The following is a 26,412-nucleotide window of genomic DNA, read 5'->3' on the forward strand; positions in this document are numbered from 1 at the left end:
GGGGGTGGTCGCCAAATTTGAAAATAATCAGCAATGGATCAGGGAAGGCAAAAAGAAAAAAAAAATAGGTGATGGAGCGAAGGAGATAGAAAAAGGGAGAAGAAGGAAGAAAAAAATTTTAAAAAGAAAAAAAAAGATTAAAAAAAAAATTCCTAATCGCTGGCTCCTCGCATCCTTCTGGAAGGAAACTGCAGCTTTGATCTCATTTCCAGCTGCGGCGGGGATGAAGGGGAGTTGGAGGGGGTGGGGGGGGGTGGGTAGCCACAAGTTGGTTCCTCCGGCGCGCAGACCGTCGCGACGCCGCCGCCGGGTCCCCCGCGGGGAGCAGCGTCCTCCGGAGCGCACCTGCTCCTCCGCGCCGTGCTCAGCGCCGCCGGCCGGGCTCGCGGCTCCCGGGCCGGCCGCTCCCCCGCCCTGCACCCGGGCTGCAACTCTCTCTCTCTCTCTCTCTCCTCTTCCTCCCTCGGCACCCCTTCTTCTCCCCTCGCTCCCCCTCCCTCCCCGGACGCGAGAAACAGATGCGCTCCCGGTGCCCGCGGCGGGTCCTGCCAGTCTCAAGGCGTTCTCGCCACCCCACGGCCACGGTCAAGGGTCCTAGTAGTTGCGCCCCCGCCCCCCGCGCCCCCCACCAATCTTTTTTCTCAGACTGCAGTCCCCTGGCTTTTCCTCTGCCCCTCTTTTCACCCCCCTCCCCTTCTTCCCCCTTCCCTTTTCCCTTTCTCTGCTTGTGATCAGTAAAATACAATTACCCAATTACCTCCCATCATCTTAGCACTGATTGGTCAATTGCATTAACGCTTGAAGTCGGGGAAAAAAACGGGCGCCGGCGCCTCTGCGGTGTGACGCTGCTGCCACCTGGAGGGCTCCGTGGGCACAGCAGCGTTTCCCAGCCCGCCCCCACGCCGGGAGGTGAGTAAGAGGCGAAGGAACTCAGAGGTGTGTGTGGTGACTGTGTGTGTGTGGGGGGGGGGGGGTGGGGGGGAGAGGAGAAGTTGTCATTTCCCGCCCCCACCCAACCCCCTTTTTTTTTCTTTTCTTTTCCCTAAACGCCCTGCCCATTTGCGTCCTGCAAAGCGAGGCCTTTGAGCTCCCGAGGGAAAGACAGGGAGCTGGAATCCCTGCTGAAATGTCACCCACTCTATCAGTTGCTTTCTTTCTGAGTGCCAGGTGAAGGGGGTCGTGCCTTAGCCCAGCAAGCAGGCTGGTCACAAGGTCAGGATGAACGCGGGCACCGTTATTACCCAGGAAGGGGTCGATGAGAAAAGACTCTCGCAGTGGCTCAAACAGCTGCTAGGGAGGGCGCTTGTGGTCCAGCAGGATAATCTCACCAGGAAAAATCGCTGTAAAGCAGAGATAGGAGCCTTCAGCCTAGGCAGTGTTGCAGTAAATTGGCCTGTTCAGTGTGTACAAGACATCCAGGACAGCTTGACAACTCAATTCTAACATCCCTTGCTCCCGAATGGGTTTTTTTTTTCCCCATCAAACTCCTGTTGGGGTAGAGGGGGCCACGTTTCAGCTTCGCTGTGCCTCCTTAGAAGGATGAAGGGAAATAACGGGAGTGATTTTAATATGACTGGATCTGCCTGACTCTCTTTCTCCATTTTAGGTTTACCTTGAGGCCCTTAAAATGAGTGTCACAAGGCATTACGTAGTGACCAGAAGCTGTAGTTATTTCTTGTATGTCACTCAGGTACGCGTGACTTTGAGACAGGAAGAATGAGAGATGATGATTTAAATTTAAAAGTGTTCATGCTGGAGGACAGAGACAAATGGTTCTCTGATTCAAGCTTCATAATGGGTGATATTTATGTTTATTTCCATTAGTTTTGAGAGATCAGAATGTGTACCTGACTTTAAAAGTTTTAAATCGAAGAAACTGTAATGAGAAGTGGCATTCGACCAAAAGAAGTTGCGAATTTTACTGAGAAAATATCAGACACATGCCCAATTTCACACCAAATATTCCCTTTTAGAATTACCTTTATAGCACATAAATGTCTCCTTTTTTAAAGTTAAAAGGAAAAAAAAATACATCCCTACATCTCTTAGGCTACTATTTAACCATAACACATATTTCAGGTGTCAAAATCTGCAAAGGGATAAGCCATTCTATTCATATGGAATGTGATTTATTATAATGTGTCCAGTCTTTGGAGACCTTAGACATAGTTATTAATTGTATCAAAATGGGAATTCACTGAGGGGGAATGGCATTGCTTCTGTTTTTAAATGAATGCCGTATTGATTGATCTAAAACACTAGTGGGCCATTGACTAACTTTAATATTCCTTTGGAAGTGCTTACCCTTATATGTCAATTACAGTTTATCAACCAATAAACCACTAGAAAGTACTTTCACCAGCTGCTCTTGATGGCTTCAAAGAATAGTTTAGATCTAAAGTAAGCCAGAAATCATTCAAAATAATGGGGGAAAGAAAGTTTAGGGACTTTGACAGCCAGGGAAAGGCCAATGATTTGTTTTTCAAAGCTGATAATTAGCCACCTACCAAACATCTTTAAAGGCTTTCAGAATGAATTAATCTATCACACAAAGCTGCAAGAAAGGGTCATTGCTACTTAGGCAAAAGGGAAAACCAAAAGGCTGCAATGCTTGTTTGCCTTCACCTCTAGGAACTATAATTTCCTTTCCTTTATTAGTTACGCATGCACACTATGATGACCTTGAGTTTGTCATCTGACTTATTATCGATTCAAACTCAACCAGCATTACCTGGACAATACCGATGGTATACTCTTTTATTGGCTTCTCATATAAACTGTGTTAAAAATGAAAATGAAAAAAATAAGCTTTGGAAAATAAGTTTTAAGAGCATATCATTGGTGAGAGACATACCTACGTTTTGAACCCGAGATCCTCTTAACTCTAATCATTCCAGTTTCATGTGTTTCAGGCTGTCATGAGCAGCGCTAAATATCAGAAGGGAGCTCTAATTCTGTGGCTGAATAAATTGCCACCCTTTTCCATGTTTGTTACAAAACGACACAATGCAATGAGAATAGCTATTAACTAAGGAATCAGATTACTGTCACAAAAATACATGTACAAATTATTATTAAATAATGGCATAGGGAAAAAATAAAATAGATAAAAAAATAAAATTATGGCATAGGGGCCGGAGCAATAGTACAGTGGGTAAGGCATTTGCCTTGCATGCAGCTGACCCAGGTTTGATCCCTGGCATACCATATGGTCCTCCAAGCACCATATTAAGGAGTAATTCCTGAATGCAGAGTCAGGAGTAATAGTTTTTTTTTTTTTTTTTGCTTTTTTGCTTTTTGGGTCACACCCAGCGATGCTCAGGGGTTACTCCTGGCTTTGCACTCAGGAATTACTCCTGGCAGTGCTTGGGGGACCATATGGGATGCCAGGGATCGAACCCGGGTCGGCCGCGTGCAAGGCAAACGCCCTACCCACTGTGCTATCGCTCCGGCCCCAGAGTCAGGAGTAATAAACCCTGAGCATTGCCAGGTATGACCCAAAAAGCAATAACATACAAAAAATAAATAATAACATAAATATCAATGTTTTTTCAGTAGAAAATGCTCTAGAAAGTGCTCTTTCTAGAAAGTTCAGTAGAACGTGAAATCAATGATGACAAAGTACGTACTCAAGAAAATTTCTTGTTGTAGAGGAAAAGCACTTCCTCTTAAACTCTTTATTAAAGGAAATATTTGTCCAAAGAGCAAGGTGTCTGTTAGCTTGTCCCACTTTCCTTCCATTTCCAAGCATGGACAGGATGAATAATATTCAAATCAGATAACAAGGCCAGGGAAAGGGTTCTAAGGCCTGAAGTGCGTGCACACCATGCAGAGGGTCTACTTTGATCTCAGCATCACATTGAACCCTAAGTACTATTGGGAGTGGCCATCAGAGCCCCCAAGTACTGCGTACAGCTCCTCATCCCCCCAAAAAATAACAGTGAGATGATCAGAGAACTTGATTTGGCCCTCAACTTATCAAGAAACCTCACCTACAAATTCTCATAGAAGTTGATTCAAGGCAAAATACAATCCCAAGGTACAAATTCTTCAGGGATAGCTAATCTGTTTTTTACAGATTTTCATTTTATTTTTTTTTAAAATTGGTAATTTTACAAATTAGGGCTAGAGCACAATGGGTAGGGTGTTTGTCTTGCATGAGGCTGACCTGGGTTCAGTTCCTCTGCCCCTCTCAAAGAGCCCGGCAAGCTACTGAGAGTATCCCACCCACATGGCAGAATCTGGCAAGCTACCCATGGTGTATTTGATATGCCAAAAACAGTAACAACAAGTCTCACAATGGAGACGTTACTGGTGCCTGCTCCAGCAAATTGATGAGCAACAGGATGACAGTGATACAGTGAATTTTACAAATTTCAGACTTTCTTTCCAGAAAGACAAGGAAGAATTCCTACTCCGGACCTTGCACAGGATTAAGTGCCCTGTACATTCTGGGAAGAGTTACTCCCCTTCATTTCTAATACTCTTCTGGCACAGTGAATCATATTGGATAATTTTCTCAAGCTTTCAATAGTCCTACACAATGACATATGAACTAATGTCTATAGACCAACTAATTTATAGTGACATTAGTGAAAAATGTGATATTTAGTGCTGAAGGGGACTAGGGACTAGACTTTGCTACCACAAAATATTCCATAATGCCTAAGGTTTATTTTAGGCTATTCTTAAAGAAACAGCTGACATAGGAAGAGCTATGAAAAGAGGTTGGTTAGCCTTTTAAAAGATTAAATATTTTTAAATTGATTTAATATTGTACAAGGAGGTATATATGAATTCTAAGGGAATTCTTTTGTGTTGATTTATCCTTCTATCAGAAAGTAGATATTTTGACCTCATCAAAGTTGTCAAAATTAACAGAAACTTATTATAACTATTACACCCCCCAAAAAAAATAGCTTTAATGAGTATTCGATATGCCAAAAACCGTAACAACAAGTCTCACACTGGAGACATTACTGGTGCCCACTCCAGCAACTCAATGAACAATGGGACGACAGTGCTAATGTGTTTTACTGTGCTTTGCTTACCAAGTTTTCCGCCCTCTCCTTAAAACATTTCATCTTGAGCTGCAGATGGTACTTAAGGTGGTAGCTTGAGCCATTTCAGGGAATTATTACATTTACCTAGCTATCTCTCATGCATACAGGAGTATATGTCTTATTACATTTCCATTTGTTTTATTTTGATTTGTCTTTTTTTTTTTATGAGATAAATCTCAGCCAAGAACCTAGAATGGTAGGGAGAAATTTATTGGGATTTTACTAAAAGTGGTGTGAGATGTTAAAAAGAAAATAGGAAAGGAAAGAAGGAAGGAAGGAAGGAAGGAAGGAAGGAAGGAAGGAAGGAAGGAAGGAAGGAAGGAAGGAAGGAAGGAAGGAAGAAGGGCAAGAGGGAGGGAGGAAGGGCAGGAGGGAGGGAAACAAAGGGGCAAATAAGAAGAGGAAGGGAAAAAAAGAACAAATAAAAAGAAAAGATCTCATAATGAGGAACGGAGTTAAGGGCGATCCCGCAAAGATGTAATAACTAACCTAACTGCAGTTTTATGTCTCACAAAAGTTCTAAACATATTGATTTCGAGTTTTCTTTCTTTTGGGGGGAGGGTTAAGATGGGGGGGACAGACAGGACGTGGTGGGTTACACTTGGCAATATGTGGGCTCTGTGCTCACAGAGTGAATCCTGGCAGTGTTAGAGGGACCATATGCAGTGCTGAAGATTCAAACCGGGCTTGGCTGCATGAAGTGCCTTACTTCCTGCTCTATTTCTCTGTCCCTGGAGTTTTCCACTCCGCGCTAGTCCTCTAACCCCTACCCCACCACCAGTTGCGCCCAACCTGAGAGAAGGTGACTGCCTGAAATGATCATTCTTGTCTTGTTACAATCCACCCTCCACACACTTTCTGGCTATAAATCCCGTTCATGTTGCACACGCTCAAGTGGTGCCTTTCTGCTTGAGAGTTGGGATGGTGCCTAATGTATGAATTATTTCATGGAACCAAGTAGATTCCAAATCTATAAAGTTTGATTGTCAGGCTTTGTACCATCCCAAGAGCGTTGTAGTTTAGAACTAGAAAGTATCCTAATGGTCTTTTTCAGTCCTTGGGGTATAGGTGAAGATATTGAAATCCAAATAAACTTGCATATTACTGCTTGATCTTTGGGTTTTTTTTGGAGGGGGGGTAGAGGGTAGGTGTGTGTGAGAGGAGGGCACACTGACAATGACGTGCTCTTGGGGCCACGAGGCGGCATCTGTTAAGGTGCTGGAGTGGGGTACGAAGTGCAGGCGATAGAACTGGGGCCTCCTTCACTGAACACGTGCACAGCCCTTTGAGCCATCGCACTAAACCTGTGTTTAAATTTTGTTTTTAAAGTATCACCCTCTGAGAATGCCTGCCAGGTAGTATCACCCTTCCCCATTTCCATTCAAAATAGTTTAACTTCTGGGTTCTCATATTTACAAAATTAATAATAACGCATATTGAATAACAGCTCACGAGTGCCAAGGATAGCTCTAAATGTGTTACCGATGACTGATCATGCAACTCTCCCGACAACTTTATGAAGTAAGTACAAGTAGCACATTGTTTTGGTTTTTTTGTTTTGTTTTGTTTTTTGTTGTTTGCTTTTCTTTGCTTCTTTTTTGTTTTTTTTCCTTTTTAAAAATTTTAGGTCCACACAAGGCTATACTCAGGGGTTACTCTTGGCTCTGCACTCAGGAATCACCAGGGGACCATATGGATCCAACTGGGGTCAGTGACCTGCAAGGCAAGAGCCTTACTGACTGTACTATCTCTCCAGCCTACACCCCATTTTAATAAAGAAGAACAATGAAGTTGAGATTTGAGGTAAAGGCACCCAGCTAGAAAGAGACAGAGGTATGCTTTTTCAGTTGGCTTACTTTTTTTTTTTTTTACTTTTTGGGTCACACCCAGCAATGCACAGGGGTCACTCCTGGCTCTACTCTCAGGAATCACCCCTGGCAGTGCTCAGGGGATCATATGGGATGCTGGGAATCGGACCTGGGTCGGCTGCGTGCAAGGCAAACGCCCTACCCGCTGTGCTATCGCTCCAGCCCCAGTTGGCTTACTTTGTGCAGAAAGCATTATAGTGATTTTCTCATGATTCTGTTCATCCTTAAATAGTGATTGCATTAGAGTGTCTTTTATATTTCTAATACCTTGTGCATCATTAAATGAGTTATGTCATTAGGAAATGCCTTTGGTTTTGTTTTTTGTTGGAATTTAGGAATTTGGTTACAATAGTCTATTGTTTAGATGTAAAAAGTAACTTCATCTTCACTACTTGTAAGGTACCAAAGATCCTCCTTACTGCCCTTCAGTCTCTTCTAATCCATAACTTTCTCGCCTCCACCCATGTACCCACTATCATCCACTTCTGTTGTTGTAGTTACCAGTTTTGTAATCAAAAGTCAAGGGTCTGTCATCATTTGATACTGTTTTCTTATTTTCTCTCTCTACATACCATAGATGAGATTATCCAACATGTATCCTTCTGTCTCTGACTTATTTCACTTAACATTATGCCCTTAAGAAGAAATATTGGTAATTATTTTTTCCACTGAGCCATTCACAGAAGAGAGGTTTTTTATAATTACTAAATAGAAACTAAAAAAAATATTTCAACTAATAAAATGATTTATTTAGAGGGGCATAACTCCTATGTCAGTGATTGCTATGTAATAAAACCCCACCACCTTAATAGCTGAAAATGGCAATCATTTATATTTCTCATGACTCTAAATGTTAGTCAGGGATTGTTTTAAGTGGCTCAATTACCTTATCTGTTAGCTCTCCTGGACCAGTCAGAATCCCTGACAGCTCTCACTTCTAACCTATGTTTCTCCTTTCTTTCTTTAGTATTGTCCAAACAAATTTCTTACGGAGTCTAAGACAGCAGGCAGAAAGATAAGGGAGCTGTTTCAAGTTTTTGTGTAAATCAAATAATCTGGTCTGTTTTCTTTGGCACTGTATGACTCCCTTGAGCTTTGCCAGATATGGCACTTATGGCTCCTGAATACTGCTGATGAAGGCCCCCCAAACTCCACAAATAACAGGACAAGTGTCCCCCCAAATCTAAAGAACAAAAGCAGGCCACTATAAAGTTACAAGACAAGGGCAAGAGTTGGGCACGGGCTTTGCCTGAATGACCCAGATTCAATCTCTGGTCCCCTGTTTCTCAGTGAACCTCAGACAGTGACCCTGAGAAGCAGGGTGAAGGGGAGTTAGCCCCTAAGCACCCAGGAGTGTCCCCCAAAACAAACCCAAGAAAGTTCCATGACAAAAGAAAATGAGAACAAAGGATGACTCAGGATGAATAAGTCATTCAATCACCATTCCATCCCTTATGAATAATAACCATCTGTGGCAGACAATATTCCCCACATCATGAAAGCTTGTAACTATCTCATGATGATTCAATAAAATTAAAAATTAATAATAATAAGCATCGGTAGAAATCCCTATATTTTATAGGAGAGAAAGTTCCCTGGGTAAAGGGTTAGTTTGCTTTCTTTTCTCAAAGATGTATTTATTCTCGGGGCTGGAGAGATAGCAATCCCAGCATCCCATATGGTCCCCTGAGCACCGCCAGGGGTAATTCCTGAGTGCAGAGCCAGGAGTAACCCCTGTGCATCGCCAGGTGTGACCCAAAAAAGCAAAAATAAATAAATAAATAAATAAAGTAAATAAGATATTTAAAAAAAAAGATGTATTTATTCTCCCATGATACACCAAGTATTATAGACATTCTTGCTAACTGCTCCGTTGCCCCATTGTCCCAGTCCACATATGTTCAGATATGTGTGATATGTCCTTTAATATTCAGCTGTCTCTCCTTGGCCCAGATGTCTGCCATTTCACCCAAAGGAGACACTCTCAGCTTTCCCTGTGGACAATAGCCATTATTTTCTCTTACCTACCCCATCCCCTTTCTGATACCAGATCTTCTGAATTAGAAAATACCAGTAGAGTGTTTAAAGGAAGAAATACTAAAGGATAAAAAAAATAGTTCCAACTAAAACAAGAAAAAAAAAAGCAAAAACGATCCATGATGAAAGAATGAAGGATACATATTCTAAACCCAGGAGTAGACTTGGGACAGTGTTTCAGGGGAAAAAAATTTTTTTTCAGTGGGAGAAAAATAAAAACTGAAGACAAAAAAACTATGTTAATTACTTTAACTATGTAAATAGCAGAGACCTTTGTTTTGTGACCTCTGAGTATGGTCCCATCTAATGTATAAATGAGTATCTGGTTGGGGGGACACAAATAGCATAGATAGCAGATATGTTAATTACATACAATGCTGATATCATACAGTTAGAATTTTAGCTGAAATAAGTGACAAAAATTGTTGAAACAGCAGAGGCAGCAGCTACCACGAGTGAGGGCAGTCACAGAGATGCTCACAAATAGAAACCTAAATGTGTTCAAGGCTTCATGAGTGTTATGGTACAGTTGACAGGTACAGGATTACCCAGTCTTCAACCAAAGGGCAGACAGTGATATATACTCCAAAAGAAAATGATCTGTGGCCCTAAAAGATTAGCAGGGCTAAATGTAAACGGAATAACGAATGCAGTGATAGGAGGATACTACAATGCTTGAATGCCAGGTAGATGTTGGGGACTGCTCAGGACCCTGAACAAAAGAGGACCCCCGAAACCTTCACCCTGGACAAACCGGGAAATTCCATTACCACCTTTGCTTGACCTGAGGCAAAGGTGCCCTTTTGACAAAGGAAATAGCCAAACTCAAGAGGTAAAAGTAGCCCAGGGCAGTTAACTGAGAGACCCCATAAAGCCCTAAAGTAGAATACCTTTCTCTACCTTGTGCCTTCCTCCTGCCAGATGCTCCTGCCAGATAAACCCTTGCCTTCCCCTCCCCACTATTTCTCAATCTACTCTTGAAGAATGTTGTAAGCCCACCTAATACACCCCGAACCTTTCCTTATTTGGTCTGAGAAGACACTTCCCTGATGATTGACAACTTATGTACCAACCCCCTGCTAAGAAAAGTATAAAACCAGCATGGCAGTTAAAAAAGTTGCCCTTGATCGGCATGTGTCGTCTTGGGCCCCCTGTTTACTAACCTCACTAGTCTTATTTCAGATCGGGACCCTCACAGAATCCACCTAATTAGGAGCGCTTTCCACTGTTGTCTCTCCGCGGGCCGGAGAGATCTCCGGGGGAACTCGCAGGTAGAGACTGAGCAAGTCCAAACATTTTGAAAATAGCCTTCAGATATTCTCTCTAGAAGGATCATAAATGAGATTTGGGAAGGAAGGATACCTGGAGAGGGACACTTCTTGAGGGAGGATACTTTCTTACTCTGTACTCACTAGACACTCTGATATTTTTTTTTATAAAGTGACTCCAAGTGAAAGAAACAATTGCATGACAGTTTGGCGATCATTTCTGAATCAGTTAGGTCTGATGATGTTTGAAATCCCGTATAGATGGTGATGTGAACGTTCATGTAACACAATCTCCTCCACCAAATGTTTCTAAGCAAGATGGAATTTGTGAATAGAAACTACAGGGCGGATTTTTTTGTGTGTGTGTGTGCCATCTAAATTAGGATTCTTTGCACCGAGGAGAAAATTGCCCGTAAAGGTATCTTTAAAACTCCACCAGGAATAAGTAGATGGTGTGAATCCAGTTGTGTAATTTGGGGAGACAGCTGCATTTTATCTAGCTAAATCAGCACTTGATACTAAACAACTCCTAAAGAATGTCACTTTCTTCCCGCATGAGCCATGCACTGCAGATTCAAGAAATGATAGTCTGTTTCCGCTACCATATTACTATTGTGTTTTCAGGAAATGAAGTGCATGGGTTTCAAAATTCAGTTCTCTTCCCAGTGAAGATGCATGAGCACATCTGTGATTCTAGACTTCTAGTCGATTTGGGAACACCTGTTCAAATGCCGTTAGACAATCTGCATTTTTAAATGTCCAGGTTTCTAACATGCACAGCATTTTTGAGAAAGCAAATGACTGTCTGGAAGAAGCTTCAGATGCAAAAGAATAATATCTATTGTATATTTTACAGGAAATGAAAGTACCTTTATTGCTTGAATATAAGAATCTCCCCAAATGGAAAATAAGCCTATAGAAAGAAATATTATTCATAGATGACATTCAGGATGAGAAGGAATGGGGATCTTTTATTCATTATACAGATTTTTTAACCCATCAGCAGCTGTTTGAGTTTTGAAGGAAATGAAATATAAATATTGCTGTAGGTAAAAATCACGAGGTAAGGTATGATTTGCAGTGATGGTCTCAAACTGAATAAAGTGAATGTTAGATGCCTAAGGAAGTCATTGGGAGAAATTGTACAATTGTATAACAAATTTTAGCTAACAATTTTTCTGAAAATAAATTGTTATTGCAATGTTAAGAATTGTTATGAAATTTTCCGGTGGGGGAAGATGGTGAGAAGGGATGAACAAGTGGATTAGAAGAAACATAAGGGCAGTGGTGGAAGGTGTTGGGCACCTTGGGATGGTGAGTTGCAGTAACTATGTAGGTCAAAACCATAAGCACGAACAATATTGTAACCATGTTACCTAAACTATGGTAAATAAATTTTTTAAAAATGTGGTCAGATTGCAGAGTGATCTCTGATCCCTGAAAGAAATTTATTAAAGAAGCTTTATACATGGTCTACATCATTAATCTCTAATCAGCAGGGAATCACTGTATCACTCTCACTGTCAGTTCGTTGCTCGTCAATTTGCTCCAGTGGGCACCAGTAATGTCTCCATTGTGAGACTTGTTACTGTTTTTGGCATATCGAATATACCACGGGGTAGTTTGCCAGGCTCTGCCATGCGGGTGGGATACTCTCAGTAGCTTGTCTGGCTCTCTGAGAGGGACGGAGGGCCCTGCGAGAAACTGCCCCCAAGTCGGCGTCCTGTCCTGCCAGCTTGGGCCCTTCTGGACCCCACCCCCACTTTGCCGCCGCTGCCAGTCAACCCCAGCGCTGCCCTAATTCACACGTCTTGCCCAAGTACTGAGACCAACCCCCAGCCACGCCTCCTCGTCCCCTGCTTCCCATGGCCGGTCCGGGTTCCCGATGTCCTGCAGCCGCCCTGACATGGTCCCTCGACCCCGCCAGGAAGATACTGGGGGCGTGTCCTGTATATCAGTGGGCGTGGTCTCAAAGTGGGCGTGGCCTCCCGTCAGAGCAGCGGCCTCAGTTATTATTTTTTTATCTTAGCACAATAGGTATTGTCTATTTCTTTGAAAATCACTTTAGTCATCTCTGAGAAGGATGGAGGAATCAGACCCAGGTCGTCTGTGTGCAAGGCAAACGCCCTACCTGCTGTGCTATCGCTATAGCCGCTTCTTCTGTTATGAAAAGAAAACACGGGGTCCAAGGAGGGGACTCAGTTGCAGAGCTCTGGTATATCTGAGGCCCTTGACTCGATCCTTGGCACCACACGGAAAAAGGAGCAACAAGGGAAGAGAGAAGAACATAGCAGCAGGAAAATGCAAATAAAATCACAAAGAGACATCTCCATGATAAGGACAAAAGGGGACAGATAGGGTCCTATTAGGAATGTGGCCTTAAAGAAAAGGCTATTATTGGTATGGAATGTCACAAGGGTGGCCTAGATTCTCCCTTGGTAACCTGAATTTAGAGTCTACTTGGTAATCTAGAAGACTGGCCACTTTAGCATTCTCCCCTCTGATTTGGGGTTGGGGTTTCAGTATCATGCGTTTAAAAAAATGGTTTTAATGAGTCCATTATAATGGGGACACCATTGCCCTTTGACCTCCAAATGTTACACTTATCCCACCTTCATGTGTGTGTACAATGAATGGAATGGAAAGGAATGCTGCATCTTTGTTAATAAGTACAGACAAATTCAGACCACATTCCACTAAGACCTCCCCATTCAGGGAGCAGACTTCTTATGAAAAATACCTGGTCTTGGCTTGATTGGGTCCTTCCCTTCTCTGTCCCTTGACAGGCCTCTGTTTTGACTAATAGGACCTGCCTTATAACCTTCTTGTCAGATTTGTTTGCTCTAGGCTTGAGGCCATCAAACTGCAGATGGTGATTAATATTGATGCAAGCAGGTAGATAGGGAAGGCTCCCTGCAATGGTAATGAAATCCCCTGGGAGTGATAAAATCAACTAGCCCTAAGGCTGTCAGAACCTATCTTGTGGATACAGAAACCTGATAAGACCCTTACCTGGCTCCAGCACAGAACCAGGGAAGACAGGAAACCCCTCCGCCCCTCCACCCTAGAGAAATTGCAGCAAAAAATAGGAATTTCACAGGAGACCATCACATTATCCCAACTCCACTTCTCTTGGCAACCACTCTAGCAATGCAATGTTACCTTGGTAGAAAGCCTCATATGGGGCAGCTTGGGAGAGATCCTATAAGCCAACTTAACAAAGGACGCATGAACATACACTGCCTGAGTCCACACACTGCTTGTGTGCATGTGTCCTGCTTTTGAGGTCAGTTCTAGTCTTTCCAGCTGGTCCTGGAGTGGCAGAGGTGGGTCAGGAGGAAGTGACTGTCTCTCTCTTCCCTGCATCACATAAGTCATCCTTGCCACAATCACCAATACAAAGCCACAGATGCAGGTGAATGAGGCGTGGTACCTAGGACTTCTAAATAGTCCTCTACCTCATGCTTCTTGACTGCGATGGACTCCATTTGACACCCCCACATCAGCAAGAAGTAGCTGATCCATCCTGTGTCCCATCTCCTATGACTGTAGGAAGATTTCGACTTGGAGGGATTGAAAGAGGAGGATTCAAGTTTGCCCTTGCCGGTTGTTGCTCGAGACTCTGTCTTAGCTATTTCCACTTCACATTCCAGACACTTTGATAAGTGCCTGAGCTCTTTCTATGCATTGGAAGTGAACAGTTTCCCAAGATCACAGATTCTACCCCAGAGGCACTGACATGTCAAAGGAAACCCTCCAAGGGCATCTCTTGTCACTGTGAAGACCTACCCTGCTAGTGTCTTTTCCAAGGAGAGGGTGAAAGGTCAATCATTGACCCTTTATTATCTTTCATCACTAACTTAAGTGACCTTCCCCCTTCACCTCACCACCTTTCTCCAAGTGTTGCAGGTGATAGATAGGTGGGCCTTCCTGACCACAAGATTTTCCTCTAATAACAAAACAAATGTGATTTAAAGAAATTGCCTAATCACTGGTCCTGAACAACCCAAAGTCATGAACTCCTTAGCCCTATGAGATGCAGTTACTGAACTCTTTCGAGAAAAGGAGGCCATACTTAAAATGTGGTCAATCTCCTCAGAAAAGAAAGTATTTCAGGAGAAACTAATGGTCTTGACCAAAACGTGAAAAGATGGTGAAGAAGTCAAGGCTGTTCCTTTTGATGACACACCCTAGGAATAGACTCAACCAGGGAGAGGTTGTTTGGGTGAGTCCCTACCACAAAAATCATCTCAAGGTCCCATTTGTTCCCATCCTGTCTCACTGTCCATCATACTTTAAACCCAATGAAAAGTGCTCAGTGATCCCTCTTAGTTAAGAAAACATAAAAAGGAGGGTTTTTGCCTTTCTCTGTAACCGTAGCTAAGAGATCCCTCCCAAAGTATAGGAGCCTCCCTGCCCCTTTTCTTTTCTTTCTATTTTTTGATATAAAATATCTTATTAATTCGGTCATTAAGCATTTCCCATGTTTTAGTTTGAGTACTAGAAGACAAGAGCCTGAACACAATGTAACACTACCAAAGAGTATTTAATCTATGTCTGAAAAATAAGTTACACAAAGCCAGAGAGATAGACCAAGATAGAAAACCTTGCTTGCATGAAGGCAACCTGGATTAGATCCCTGGAACCACTCAACTTCCCCTGTGCTCACCAGGAGTGACTCCTGAGAACAGAGCCAGGAGTAACCCCCGAGCACAGCTGGGTGTGGCCCCCAAACAAGCAAACAAACAAAACTATTACTCAGTTTTCTTGGGTCCATACTTTGTGTGGATCCTCAACAAAAACATTAGGAAGTAAAAATTCCTTTCCACAAGAAAATGTGTCTTTGTTTACTCTTTCTCATAAAATTCTAAAAATAAAATCAATCTTCTTCATCTTGACCTCTCTAAGAAATCTAACCCTTTATTAATTGTTCAAGTAAGACAGTGTTCCTCCGCCTGTGAATCCATGGGGGTATTTTATTGCTCATCCCATGCCCACAGCTCTGTGTGGAATAGACCCATTCTAAATTGGTACTTCACTATTCTGTTTTTCAATAAGGATAAAACAAACCAACAAAAAAAACCCTTTTTTCTCTTATGTGGGTATTGAAGGCTGATGGGGGGGCCCAGTAATGAGTTTCTATGAAATAATAAGACTTAAGAAATCTCTCAGACCTTAAGTATCCCAAAGGCATTAGGAATACCAGGACTCTGTGATGGAAATCCTCAGTTTTTTGCAGATGGAGAAACTGAGGCACCACTCAGACAGGAACTGAGGTACCTCTGAAGAGAAAGATGGCACCCTTTAGTAAAAAGGAAGATACAGGAGTATCTAAGTCACAATAAACATTGGAGAGGGCTGTAGAGCACAGACTTTCCTTGTGACAACATCAAGATGAACTTTTATGTCTAGAGGGAATATTAGGCCAAGACAGTCTGGAGAAATTATTACATAATGTTCTCCCAAAAGCCATCCGCTGATTTTTTTCCACTCGGGAGAAGCTAGTGTTCAAGATTACAAGTCTCTCTCATTTGCTTTCTCTATGTGTCACCTTATATTCCTCTAAGTAAATTTCTTTCTATAAAACTACTTACTTCCTCCTGGAATTCTTTAGTGCAAAGAAAAACAATGTTACTAGAAAGTCTGTGTCAAGGTGAGGACTGACTTTCCTTATCCTTAAAAAAAAAAGAGCAAGTCCTTGCTCCCTCCTGAGCCCATGGCTCCCAAGAACGTGGGTAGAAGGGACCAACTGTCACCCATGCAGAACAAGTGGCCTCCAGGTATAGCAGGAGGGTTGTCTTTTGGAGGTGGTACGACAAGATGGTCCATGCCACAAAGATGCTCAAAGGTGACTTTGCCAGTCCTGACCCATGCAAGTCATTTCCGCTGGTGACAGAGCAGAATGGAACAGAAAGGTGGAAGCACTGTTTTCTCAAGACCACTCCCTGGCTCCTCACTTCACTCAAGTTACCCACAACATAGTCCTGATGATTGCTTCGAGAACATGCATTTGCCATCTTCTAAAGAGCTGCAAGTTTGTAGTGAAGAAAACCCTTTCCCCATCCAGCTAGCAGTGGTACCGGAGCTTTTCTGTTCCATGTGTATAGGGGGGTTGACAAACTCTTAATAATACATTATTCCTTACTCATTTTTCTTTTCAATCTTTCTGTTGCTTGTTTATTTGTCCAGTGTCTCTGAAGAACCAGAGCAGTTCAATCTACTTCCTGATATCCTATTAAGGAAATGAAATCAGTGTCTTCTTACAGTGCTGTCTGTGTGGCTATATTCAATGTGGAATAAAATCTGAACGGAAATGAATTTTGAAGAGGTCCCTTTATGTCAACTCTACAGAAGAAAATAAATGATGGCGTTTGATTGTCAAAGCTTTTATTAATCCCTCAGCCCTTCTACATTCCATCCCTGTTGAGACCATCAACTCTTAACAAGTGCTAGACCTAGGTAGACTCCTTATACAAAATTTCTTAGATTGAATTATCTCAATATGTATACCCTCACACATAGAAAATTTCCTACCTCAGGCAATGATCTCAAAGTCCAAATGCATTATTTTTCCTTTGTTGGTCATGATGTTGGGAATTTCCAGGTCCTGTAAAAATACAAACATTTTGTCACTTCTATTATTCCCAATATATTTTTTTCCTTTATTGACAATATCCTCACCAATCCATAGTAAATGAAAAGACACTGAATTGGAGGATAGAAAAACAGTCTTTAAAAAAAATCAAAGAATTATTGTGGTATTTTTCCTTTATAAAATCCAGAACTTTAAGTCTAAAACATAAAGTTTTCTTTCTATCACAACATGGGATAACTTTATTTAGTGAATATTTTGTTTATCTTACATTTCTCAATTTATTTATTTAGGGCTGAATTCAATCTAAAACATTATATGGTCCCCTGAGCCCTGCCAAGAATGATCCTGAGAACTGCCATGTATGGCCCCTAATACACACACACACATACACACACATATATGTATATACACACATATATATATACACATATACATAAACCGCAATATTACATTCACCACAATATTATTCATAAAGCAAATCACGTAAACTTTTACGTACACAAAAAGAACCAAAATAGAATGATGATTGTCAGAGCCTGGTAAGCAGGGGGAATTGTAAGATATTGGTCAAGGATGTAGTGTTCCAATAAATGATTATGTTCTAGAGATTAAATGTAGAGTGTGGCTACTATAATTAACAATACTGTAATAGATCTTAAGCATTGCCCCCCCCCACACACACATAAATGCTTGCACACAAATGATGATGATGTGAGGATGCTCAAAAACTTTAGGGTAGTTTCTCCACAATGTACCTTATATTCCTCTCAACTTAATACACTATTGCACAAAATTGCACCTACATAAGGTTATAAAAGTGTAACAAAGAAACAAAGAAAAATACATTTGGAATTTAACTTTATTAATTTATTTTTATATTTGTTATGGTTTTAATGATATATTTTTAGCGCTAGAACCAGGGTTGGGAGAGACTAATATTAAGGATACAGTGTTAGTGTTAAGTGTAGGCATATATTCATCAGGGTTAGAGTCAGGGTTTAGATTTAGGATCTAAATCTAATTGTAGTTCCTAATGTATTGGAATTAATTAATTAATTAGAGGAATATAAGAATTTAGTGTTATTATTATTAATATTGGGATTTGATTACAGTTATGGTAGTTTTAGTTAGGGTTGAAGGTTAGAGATAGGTGTTTGGCTTTGGGTTTTATTTAAATAGTGTTATAGGTATGAGTATAATTAGGGTTAGGCTTATACTAGATGTTAGTGCTATGGTAGGGGTTAGGGTTAATTTTGAGATTGGGCTAATGTTAGCGTTAAGGTTTAGGGTTTTAGGACTGGGGTGCATGGAGTTTTATTATAATTGTTAGTATTTAAGGATAGGGATTAAGGCTAGTATTAGGTTTTGGATTGGATATTAGGATTCTCAACAGAGATTGTGCTACATTTTGTTTAGAATTGGGGTTGAAGGTAAAGATTATGTTTAGGATTAGATTACTGTTAGAATTGGATAAGGTTTTAGGTTGAAGTTTAGGGCTTACTTTAATTCCTAGAAATTATTTTTACTCTAATTTTTATGAATGATGCTTCCATTTAAAATATCCTTACAGATTTTGAGAGGTGCATAAAGAATGCCAATTTTTTTTTTTACCTTCTAGTCACAATTTTGCTTCTTTTCCCTAAAGATCTTGAAGATAGTGGAAGGAAGTTTATCTTTAAAATGTCTATCCTGTGGACATGAAGAGTGTCATGCTAAGTGAAATGACTCAGAAAGAGAGGGACAGACATAGAATCAATGCATTTATTTGTGAAATATGAAATAACATAATATGAGACTGACACCCAAGGACAGTAGACATAAGGGCCAGGAATATTGCCCCATAGATGGAATCCTGCCTCATGAGCTGGGCAAGAAGGCAGCTGGAAGAGAGAAGGGATCACTGAAGCAATGATGATTGAATGAATCATTTGGGATGGGAGATGTGTGCTGAAAGTAGATAAAGGACCAAATATGATGACCTCTCAGTGTCTGTATTGCAAACCATAATGCCCAAAATTAGAAAGAGAGTATGGGAGAAATGGTCTGCCATGGAGGCAAGGGGAGGGTTGAAAAGGGGGGATATACTGGTGACCTTGGTGGTGGAGAATGTGCACTGAGGTAATATATTTGTTTGTATAATATATATTCAAATGTCTATCCCTCTATTTGCAAGCTATGCCGCTTTGATTCAATATAATAAAACATTATATTATTTTATATCATATTATATATTGTATTATATTACATATTATATTATATTCGTATATTATCACTTGTATCACTTGTCATCCTGTTTCTTATTGATTTGCTCAAGCAGGCACCAGTAATGTCTCCATTTGTCCCTGTCCCGTGCTAGTGTAGCCCAATTGTGTCTGCTCGTCTGCTCGCTCCAGTAACACGAAGAGCATCAAACTATTCATTCAGGGTCTTGATGAAGATGTCTGACTATCTCGTTGGTGGGCAGCCAGGCGTTCTTTTGATGTCCTGTGGCAAATGAGATATCATCCCTGATTCTCAATTGTTGACAGAGGTTGAAACTTCAGATTCCTTTTCTCACTTGAGTGAAACGTGATACTCCAAGCATATCTCTTACAATTCCTCTTTGGGAGACTCGAATAGCGTTCTCATTCTGTTTTCGTGTTAGTGCAGGAAGAATGGTGGAGTCGAAAAGATGTTCACAGAGCCAGAGATTCTCCATCCTCTTAACAACTTCTACGATGCTCTTGAAGGTGTTCCACACCACTCTTTTCCTCCTGCGAAGCTCTGGTGCCAAGTCATTTGTCTTGTTGAGTTCTCAACCTAGGTCCACATAACTGCTGCATTCGGAGATGTTTGTTCCATTGAGGGCAAATGGAACATCAGGAACTAGTCCATTTCTCATGAACATTGTCTTCATGAGATTCAGCTGCAGTCCGACCTTTCCACACTCATGATCGAAGTCGGCCAGCATTCATGTCACTTGGCTAATGTTTGGTGTTAGAACCTCCAGGACTATTTGAGAAATGCCGAGAGGGAGAGAGAGAGAGAGAGAGAGAGAGAGAGAGAGAGAGAGAGAGAGAAAGACACCTGTCTTCAGAAACTCTTAAGCTCATTCACCAACGTGGTTTGGCTTGAGTCTCAGGTAATCACAAGCTAACGTCTGAGCTCTCAAAGCTGTGCAGAGAAGCGATAAAGGAAGACCTCAAAGAGAGAAGAGCAGCAGTGTTGGCCTATGCGGTGGAAGCCCGGAAAAGTATTCACAATGGCTGCCTGTCCTTCACCAACTGCAAGACAAAGATGACTATCCTCTGACGTCCTGATTGATCTATCACATCCTCCAGAAGGGCAATGGAGAAGGTTATCCATGACTTCTACTCGGATCTCTTTATAGCCACATCCACCTGCCCACATACCAAATTCCATAGAATGGGTATGTCTTCTTAGCATTCTCCCTTCTGAAATCCAACATGCCATTTCATCATTAAAGAAGTGTACAGCACCGGTCCAGACAAGGTCAGACCCGAACACTTGAATCTGCCGCCAGTACTCAATACGCTTACTTGGCTCTTCACATGCTACCTGTCTGAATGCAAGCTTCCGTCCCAATGGAAAACCAGCAAGACCATTCTGTTGTACAAGAAGGGAGACATCCATGACATCGGCAACTATCTCCTGATCTGCCTGTTGTCTGTCATCTATAAGTTCTTCACTCGAGTCATACTGAATAGGATTGACAGAACACTAGACAAAGGACAACCATGCAAGCAAGCCGGGTTCTGAAAAGGATTCGGCACAATCAACCATATCCACACAGTGACCAAGCTCTTTGAGATTTTGCCAGAGTTCTAGATGCCGCTCTCTAATGTTCATCAATTTAAAGGTCTTTGATTCTGTTGAATCTGATGCAGTCATCGAAGTCCTAGACAAATAGGGCATTCAAACTCATTGTATCTGGATTCTCCGTGAGCTGTATTACAAACTTACCACCAGGATCTCACCATTCTACAAAGAACTGGTCATTGACCTAAAGAGAGGGGTTCAGCAGGGCGACACCATTTCACCGAAACTCTTCAGTGCCACCCTTGAGAATGTCATGCATCAACTGGAATGGGAAGGAATGAGAGTGAAGATAGACAGTCTGCAACTACACCACCTCTGCTTCACTGATGACGTTGTTCTAATATCACCAAACATTAACACCTAACACCAAACACCAAACATTTTTTTATTGTATAAAATATAATAAAAGCTCAATCGAAAAGTAAGTAGGCTACTTTAGTAGTCAGTGAGGTCACTGTTATTATCACTGATGCAGGCAGGTAGATAAGCTGCTCCATGGCAATGAGTTCTTGGGAAATAATTAAAACAAGATGGGATTGAAGAATTTGTCACTAGTGCTGACATTTTAGGTCTCTCACTATTGAGAGACCCACTTTGTGGATATAGAAACTGAGGTCTGCTAAGACTAACTGGTGTCAGCACAAGCCCAAAGAAGGCTAGACCTCCCTCCCCCAGAGAAGCTCCAGCAGGAACAAAGGGTTGTGATAAGGACATGAAGGAGGAACATCAGAGGTTTCAGACTCTTCTTGACAATGCCACAGCAATGGATTCTTAACCTACATAGAAAGCTCCATGTGGGGGCAGCTTGAGAGAAGATCTATAAAACCAAATTGCAAAGGCATGCAGCATGCCTCCCCATTGCTGGGAGGTGGTCTGAATCTCTACTTGAAATATATACTCTCTTTCTCTCTCTCTCTCCCTCCCTTCCTCCATCCCTCCCTCCCTCTCTCTCTCTCTCTCTTTCTCCCTCTCTCTCTCTCTCTTTCTCCCTCTCTCTCTCTCTCTTTCTCTCCTCCTCCATAATCTTTAAATAAAACTATGCTACTTCACTATCCATCTCTTCCTGAAATTCTTTTCTGTGAAGGAAAGGGGATGAACCCTCAAAATCTGAGAACTAGGATTGACTTTCTTTGCCTGCAAAGAAAAATTCCTTGCTCTAGACCGGGACAAAGTTCCCTGAGAAATTCAGGATCATTTCTCACGCTGTGCAGAAGAAGTGGACTTCAGGTGCAGCTTGATGGCTGTCTCACGGGGCTGGTAAGACACGCTGTCTATACCATGCATGGATTCATAACAGTCTTTATCTGTCCTATATTTCTCCAACCACTTCCTGGTTGATCCAGGTGGTTAGAGAGCAAAGTGGCAGGTTCCTCTCTCTTCACCACTTCACAGGCACCATGAGCAACAGTTGCTATCATTGTCATTGTGATTAAAATTACTCAAGTATTCATAGGTGTTTGGATCTTTAAGGTGGGTTTATGTTAGATAAGCAGCCCACAAACATTTCCCAGATTAAATTTCAGTTGGGTCATTATAACAAATTGAGAACAGTAAGGGCAATGCGATGATATTGCCCTGTACTTAGTTGAATTTAAAGCAAAATATCAATTTATAATGAATCTTTTTCTTCGTTCTTGCATCTGTGATTTTTTCCTTATTTTTTTATTTAGCCATATTTTAAAATGTAAAATATGGCCAAATAGAAAATTGGCAACACTTTGTTAAACATATGTTGATTATCTAAGAATTTATTTATTTATTTATTTATTTATTTATTTTATTGACATAAAAGGCTCTGAGGTTTGGCCTTTGTAACTTCTTTGGGCTTTGAGACTATGCTTTCCACAGAATAGGCCAAACTGGAGAAATGCATTGATAAGGAAAAGAGTAATTGACATTATTCAATCTTTCATAAAACAAATTGGTTGTCTCAACTCTAACTGAAACAAATATTTCCGATGTTTCTCAGTACATCTGAGTACTTTTTAGAAAGCCATATTCTAAGTGAAATTGATGCCATACCATCCTGGCACAAATGCCCCTCATGCACAAAGTGCAACATTGGATAAAATATTAAAATATTAAGAACCCAGGAATCAACCTCACTCACCAAATTTGATCTTTTGAAACCCCCCCACAGCAACCCACAGACCTGTGTCAAGACCTTTTCTCTATAAGTAACTGTCAGGGTCCCAGGGGTCTGGCAGTCTAGAATTTTTTCCCCTTTAAGGTGTTGCTGACAAGTATTGCCATTAAACTCAACTTTGAGTCAATGAAGGGTGCCTTAAATGTCTGTGCAGTCAAATGCCACCGAATTTCAAATGGAAATGACATGAATTCATTTCCTAAGAAGAACAAAAAGCGAAAGAAAATGGAGAAAAAAGGCAGCTTCTTGTAACACAATATGCAGATTAACAGCACCCACTGATTGATTGACATATCAAAAATGCACCTTTCAGAAATAAATGAAGCTACTGAAGGAGTTTGGAGGCTCTTGTTCTCTCTTATTCATATAAAGTATTAATTGATAAAGTCAAGGTAAAAGCAGGTTTTGTTTTTGGTACCTTTAGCTTATTATTATTTTTGTACCCCAAAGCTAACCTTTGGACAGTAGTCAGTGATCTGTTGAAAAGCATCTTATTGAATTAGACATGAAATGAAAATGCTTTAAAGTGACTTAGAAAATTCCAATTCTCAGGTTCAGATCTCCTCACTGCGTTGTTTCAATTTTATCTTAAAATTTTCCACCCCTGCACCCTAGTTGCAGAATAACCTGGCAAAAGGAAGAGACAAAGACATGCACCTGTTGGAATGAAAAAAAGCAAACACAAAAACCACAACACTCACCATTTTATTTAGCATCTGTAAGGGCCCAATCTAATTGCATTCCAAAGCTGAACACCACCTGAGACAGCAGCAGTGGAAGGGTGGGGCACAAGGTAAATTTATTTGAGCACTTTCAATCTCGCCCATCAAAAAGTCAGCCAATCGGAACAGATAATGGGGGTGGGAGATGGCAACAGATGAAAGAAGCCCCCAGCACTTCTCTCTATATATATATCTCTGTCTCTCTTTATCTCTCTGTCTCTCTCTTTGTCTCTGTTTGTCTGTCTGTCCGTTCGTCTGTCTGTCTGTCTGTCTCTGTCTCTCTCTCTCCATATGTCCAGGCAGAATGCAGAATCAGCTAGTGCTTGCTGTCTCCTTGACAGATGGCAGACTCTGACCGGTATCAAATGCCTAGACAGTGACATGTACTGATCCCAGGATTTTCACCCATGAGCACCTGGAAAAGGTGGTCAAAGACTATAAAACCAGGGACAGCTGGAGCACAATTCAAGAGAGTGCCAAGATTTCAGACGAGGAAAGCATACACTGAATACAGAATTGCATTGGAAGAAGACTCATAACAGTGTACACTGGAGGTGAGCAGATGGAGAAGGATGGAACTTAGGAAACTGTACCTAAGACTCGGCAACATGGGAAAGGATGAGTGATGTCATGCACAAGTCAAAAGAGAAGCCTGGATGTTTGGCAAGGGACCCAGATCATGTATTTGAATTGTGACACACGTCTGATGCTTTAGTTACACTTACATGGGGGTATGCACTTGCAGCTGGAGATGGGATTGTGAAGGATCAGAGTTCCACGTGACATATTGAGTGATGCTTTACACAAACGTCTCGGGGTAAGCTATATAGATTTGGTAGAAACAAAACCGGGAGTTAGGCTTCCCATGATTGTGCAAATGAGCAAAATGGTGGTGGGAAGGGGATCCAGGGACTCTACTCTTTTCACAGTCTTCCCGTCACAGGGAATCAGGCTTCCCTTCTCACACAATCAATCCCCTCTTCACATGGGAACCAGACTTCCCTTCACACCACAGTCTGACATGATGAGCCTTCCTTCCGTGCCCACAATAGCGTCTTGGCAGTAGAAGACTACCAGTCTTCTCTAACTACAGCAGTGCCCCTGAACTCCTCTGAGCATGCACTCAGACAATTGACCCCGCTCAGACTATTGGCCCCTGGATTTTCATTTATAAAAGAAGAGCTAAAATGACTAAAGTTGAATGAGGAACCTCCCTATGGCACATCATTCACAAGAATTAAAGGCAGAGATGAATAATAAATAAATAAGGTCATTTATCATTGTTTCTAAGGCATAGTAGGAGTTCATTGAATGAAGGCTGTGGATACAGTCTTTTTTATAGCTTAGGAGTGCAAAAATATGTCACTCCAAAGTATACTTTAGACAAAAAAAAGTTATTTTCCTTGGCGAGACTGTGAAGACAGATTACTTTTATGAAATTATTAACACAGACTTTTTTTTTTTTTTGGCTTTTTGGGTCACACCTGGCAATGCACAGGGCTTACTCCTGGCTCTGAACTCAGGAATTAACTCCTGGCGGTGCTCAGGGGACTATAAGGGATGCTGGGAATCGAACCCAGGTTGGCCGCATACAAGGCAAACGCCCTACCCACTGTGCTATCGCTCCACTCCAGTTAACACAAACGTTTTAGGAGCGAGTTCCACATTCATGTACTGAGGTTCTAGCTTATTCTCTTTTCAATGAAGAAAGAATGAACTTAATCTGCATATCTCTGTTTAATGTGTTTTCAGTGATAACGTCCCTAGCTGACCTTCCCCTCTGCTTCCCCCATGTCTCCAGGTAGATGGTTTTGGAAGCCAATTGAGTTCATTACTTAGATTTCTGCTTGTCTATCATGCTTATAAGAAATGTACCTCTTCTTAATGAAATCTTATCACGTTTTGGCTTATATTCTCTGTCTGATATTTGTTTGATATTTGGCCAGTCTCTGAAGAATCCAGAGAGATAAAGGGATGATTATTTTTACCCCACAAAATATTCTGTGAATGTAATAAACATTGTGGAGGAGGTTATATTGTTACTCTTACATGGGTAATATTGGGTAAAAACTGAACACTTTTTTTTTTCCAAAAGCTTTTATCTTACATGTTTTTAGAGGTATACAAATTTAAAAAGTTAGTATTATGGATAATTCTGTGCTAAAACATTTTAAAATTTACATAAGGTAGATAAATTCATCAAATGTTAAATTTAGTAAGAGATTAAAATTGAGAAAATTTTAAAGAGAAAAATATCTGAACAAGTCTATAGAAATATAGCACTGTAGAAGTCGTCCCATTTTTTATCAAGTTTGCTCGAGCAGGCACCAGTAACATCTCGTTGTGAGACTTGTTGTTACTGTTTTTGTCATATCGAATACACCACAGATAGCTTGCCAGGCTCTGCCATGCGGGTGAGATACTCTCGGTAGCTTGCCAGGCTCTCCAAGAGAGACGGAGGAATTGAACTTGGGTCGGCAGCGTGTAAGGCAAATGCCCTACCCGCTGTGCTATCGCTCCAGTCTGAATATAATAATAATAATAATAGTAATAATAAATGCAGGTTCAAGCCAACATCTTTGGTAAATACATTCCTGAGGCCCTAGCTGGAAGTAAACACATCCACTCCGGGTCCTCCTTCAGTCCTTCATCCAAATTTCTCGTAGGGCACTAAGCACCTAGTACCTGGTGTGGGAATGATTACTGTACTGGAAGTTGCTTTCACTAGATTACAAACTCCCTAAAGGAAATGGCTCAATTCGTGCTGCCACTGTGAGCAATGGGATGACAGTGATGCACTATATATCATGATCACGATCACGAAATCCTGTTGATCATCGAGTTGCTCAAGTGGTCTCAGTAACTTCTACATTTGTCCTATCCCTGAGATTTTA

The 26,412-nt window shown here is 41.4% G+C and overlaps 1 protein-coding gene across 5 annotated transcripts in view; it reads right to left on the reverse strand.

Annotated features, from left to right (window-relative positions):
• LRRC4C (leucine rich repeat containing 4C) overlaps positions 1–26,412 on the reverse strand; it is a 1,396,500-nt gene that overhangs the window by 202,777 nt on the left and 1,167,311 nt on the right. For all 5 annotated transcript variants that reach the window (XM_055143221.1, XM_055143222.1, XM_055143218.1 and 2 more), the window contains one exon: positions 16,771–16,843. The gene's annotated coding sequence lies outside the window, so the exon portion shown is untranslated. The remainder of the gene's footprint in view (positions 1–16,770; positions 16,844–26,412) is intronic.

This window comes from Sorex araneus, chromosome 6 (genome assembly GCF_027595985.1).
Source record: "Sorex araneus isolate mSorAra2 chromosome 6, mSorAra2.pri, whole genome shotgun sequence".
NCBI classification, from domain to species: Eukaryota; Metazoa; Chordata; class Mammalia; order Eulipotyphla; family Soricidae; genus Sorex; species Sorex araneus.